Here is a 4,503-nt window from a genome sequence, read left to right on the forward strand (position 1 = left end):
AATATCAGAACATTTTCTCCTTTCTTGTACTTATTATTATTAGCTCCCTCTTTCCCCACAACCTCCCCTCCCACACCCCCCAGAAACCATTAATTCAGTTACTGTCTCTAGATTTACCTATCCTGGATTTCACAAGCAGAAAAACATACAAAGACTAACAACTATAACAAAATAAAATAGAAAAACACCTCAATCGAAAAGAACGTAAAAAATATTAAAAACGACAACAATTTTTAAATGGAAGATCAAATGATAAGGTTTCACATTTCAACGTAACTACACCTGCAATAGTGCGCTTTCCACTGGGCTCTGCATGACAACAAGGCTATTGACATCCCTGGTCTATGGTCAGAGGGAGTTCACCAGAGGCTTAATCCACGTGTATTTCTCCTTCGCGCTTTTTTACTTTTTAACTAAAATAATTTTTAAACGAGTCAAAAGGGAGATCAAATAGGACATTACATTTTAACCTAACTATACCTACCAAAATCGACTTTATAATACTCTGTCTCAAAGCAAGACTATTCACATCCCTCGACTATAGTCAGAGGAAATTCACAGGAGGCTTAATCCATATATGGACCCTGCAAATAGGTTTCGAGCTTCCACTGTTGTCCATAGCCTTCGGCAAACAAGTTGTTCACAATTTACCATTATCTTTTAATTCCATTCTTCCATGAACGTTATGAAGCCTCTTTGTATACCATGGACTTCCAGAATAACGAACAACTCTGTCTTCGAAGAAGTCCAGCTGGAATATTCCTTAGAAGCTAGGGTGCTAAGACATTGCCTAATACACTTTGGACATGTTGTCTGGAGAGCTCAGTCCCTGGAGAAGGCTATCGTGCTTGATGTAAAGCAGAGGATCAGTGATGGAATGGCCCTGTGCTACCATGAACTGAAAGGGACTCAAACACAGCAGTGATTGTGAGGCTGCCACGGGACCGAGCAGTACCTGTCCTGTTGGACAAAGGGTCACTGTGAATCAGAACCAACTCAAGAACACCTAACGATCACAAAATAGGAGCCCTTCGTTTAGGACATTGATTTTTTGGTATCCTCTTTGTTGAGTCCCACTGAGTTTATAGTTTATAAACTACAGTTTATAGTTGTATGTGAGTATGAGAAAAGAAGATAACAAAAAGGGATATCTTATTGAAACTTGAAGAATGAGTAGGATTTAATTCAGGTGAAGGAGTAATGGGTCTAGATAAAGAGAGCATCCTCCAGGAAGTCTTTCCTGATATCTCAGAGTGGGTAATCCTCCTCCTTAGTGTTGCTTAGTGTTACTAAGGCCCTGAGTGTTTTAACCTCGTACATAGCACATCAGCCCTTTTTTCTTTTGAGTCTGGTTTCACTATAAGCTCCTTAAGGGTAGTAACTGGATGCTTAGAGCTCCACAGCCTATCAATGCATAACATAAAGCTTAGGCCAAGAATAAGGATTTCAGGGGCATATGGTGGGGGAGCTGATATCAAGGAGTTCAAGAAGAAAGAAAATGCTTTGCAACCATTTCTGGTAGCAATTGTATAATACTGCTTGATGTGGCTGAACAGTGGAATGTTATGCTATCTGTAAGAGACCCCAATGAACCATTAAAGAAAAAAAAAATACTTAGACTAGGGACCCCAGTGCTACCTTAGCACCATGTAAATTCCAGAGTGTCAGGTATGGTTATTGAGCAACATTATGAAGACATTTGCAAAAACCCAAAAGATTGAATCTCTGCACCTGTGGGCTCAGAACCACCAGGGGACACCAAGATCAACTGACCTAACATAATCCATAAAGAATGTTCCATTAGACCCCATGACCATCAGTCTCCATGACCCTGAGACCAGAATAACTACATGGTTCCTGTCTACTACTTACCAACTGCTCTGAAAGAGATCACATTAGAGTGCCCTGGGTAGTGTGGGAGGCCCAGGGCAGAAAAAGTGGGATACATTAAAAAATCATAGGAGAAATCAGGCTTCCTGGTCGAATAGGGACTGATGAACCCTGGACACTATGGTCCCTAGTCCTCCTTCAAGTTTGGAACTGAACTTACCCCCATGGCTCAATTTTCAGCCCATCATTGACAGGTCTTAAAGGGAACAATAACGCTAGTGAAGAATACTCAACCACTTGAGATCAAAAGGGTAGCATTCGTCAAGACGAAGGAATGGAAGCAGGAAACAGAAAGTGAGAAAAATGTGTACGGATTGTTGCATGTAAAACTGATGATCTGCTCCCATAAACCTTCACCCAGTGTATAATAGAAAGTAAGGAAAAAAAGTGATGCTGCTATGCATCCAGATCCATTAGCAGCCACTAGAGACAGCTTGTCAGATCAGGTGAGGAATGAGCAGCTAATAGCAGGGAAATGCCTCAAAAGCCAAAGGAAACGTCCTGCCCTCAGTCGACTCTGGCTCACAGCAACCCTGCAGGACAGGGTGGAAGGACCCTCATGCGTCTCCAGCACTGTAACCTTAATGGGAGTAGAAAGTCTCACCTTTCTTCTACGAAGCTGCTGGTTGTTTCAAACGACTGACCTGGTGAAACACAGGCCAATGTGTAACCATTTGCCACCAGGACTCCTTAAAATTAATCAAATATGGTTTATAAAATATTTATCATGTTGTGATTTTTACATTGTTATTTATGTTTAGGAAAAATTAGACTTTTCCTGGTGAGCGCAGACTAGAGGATTCAAGTTTCCTTGACAGGTACATTTTTGTGGCAAATTACAGTTTGCTATTAAAGTTTCATGGTATAAATTATCCAGGGTTCATGATGGAGGGAAGAGTGAAGAGGGACGGGGAAAAAAATGAGGAGCTGATACCAAGGACGTAAGTGGAGAGCAAATATGTTGAGAACGATGAGGGCAACGAATGTACAAATGTGCTTGACACAATTGATGTATGTATGGATTGTGATAAGAGTTGTATGAGCCCCCAATAAAATGATTAAAAAAATAAAATAAAATGTTCAATTAAAATGGAAAAAAAGAGGTCATTTTCATCTAAAGCCTATGCTCAATGAGAATTCCTAGGAGCCTTCTCTACAGAGGGGGCAATCCATTGACCAATCTGCCTGTCTGTTATGTTTCCAGTCAAAACTTTTACTGTGAACTCAGGGGCCCATCAAGGCAACCAACAACTTACATGTGCTTATTTATTAATCTGTAGTGAACGTCTCCCTGCGTAAAAATTTCTGCCTGTAGGTATGGCTGACATTTCCCTCTCTTCCCAATGCCATAGCACCTGCCTCCAGAATTAAAACCGCTTTTCAATTTACAATCCCTGGGAGGGACAGATTTCCCAGTAAAGCACACACAGGCTGACTTGTGTTTACTTCTTCATCTGTAATAAACACGAACCATTTCACATGTTTTGCACTGCAGACGTGAAACTCGGGTGAGATTAATCACTGCATCCGTAGTGAAAGCCAGATGAAATTGTTTGCTACAGACGAGGAAGTAAACACACATAAGCCTGCGTATACCTTACTTTCTAGGTAACCCATCCTTGGGTAAATGAATATATTAGCATGTGACTTGTCAACCACTCTTTATACATACCAATCAATGATCTGAGTTTGATCCGTTCTGGTTCCACTGACTCTCAACTTGCAAAGCTAGGAGCTAGAGGAAAATGACTTCATCCAGGTAACGTTACCAGGTGAGGCACTACGTGAATAGCAACCGGACTTCTTTATCAACTTTAAAAGGCAAGTTACATTTTGGACATGTCCTTTTGATGTATTGAACCACGAACGTCTAAGAACAGAGTGTGGCCTGTACCTTCGTATTCTTCAAGGGGCCCATCATAAAGATTGCGAGGTGCCAGGCACCACATGAATTAATATTAGGTAACAGAATGGCTCTACATTCTCCTTTTTCAACAGTTTTATTGACATACATTCCATATAGCATACATTTCAATAGTTCAATCATAGTCAAAAGAACTGTGTAATTATCACCACAATCACTTTAGGGCATTTCTTTTTCCTTGTACTCAATGTTAGCTCCCAGATCCATAGGAAACTATTAATGCAGTTGCTGTCTCCATGGCTTTATCTATCCTGGATTTCATATACAGAAAAACATACAAAATTCAAGCAAAAACAAATAACACAAGAATGACAGAATAAAACAAAGAAAACGCTCAGTTGAAAAGAAAAGAGTAAAAACTGGAATGGTATACATTGGATCAAAAGGGAGATCAAGTGACATCAGGTCACATTTTAACCTAACTACAAGCTCAGTGTCCCAGCTCACAATGCATTCTGCTTGATCTCAAGGTTCTTCCTATCCCTGGTCCGTAGATTGAGGGAATTCACAAGGGTTAATCCCTTGGGGGACCCTGCAAATGGGTTCTGGAATTCCACTGTGATCATCAGCCCTCTAATGTGGTTCCTTCTTCTGGATTTGGATTTTGTTATGTACAATTCTTGGATCACGTGGGCTGGTGTGCTTCTTCTGTGTAGACTTAGCTGATGCCTCACTTAAATGGCTGCTAA

The sequence above is a fragment of the Echinops telfairi genome, unplaced genomic scaffold (assembly GCF_000313985.2).
Source record: "Echinops telfairi isolate 266 unplaced genomic scaffold, ASM31398v2 ScPeMD7_443;HRSCAF=831, whole genome shotgun sequence".
Taxonomy (NCBI): Eukaryota; Metazoa; Chordata; class Mammalia; order Afrosoricida; family Tenrecidae; genus Echinops; species Echinops telfairi.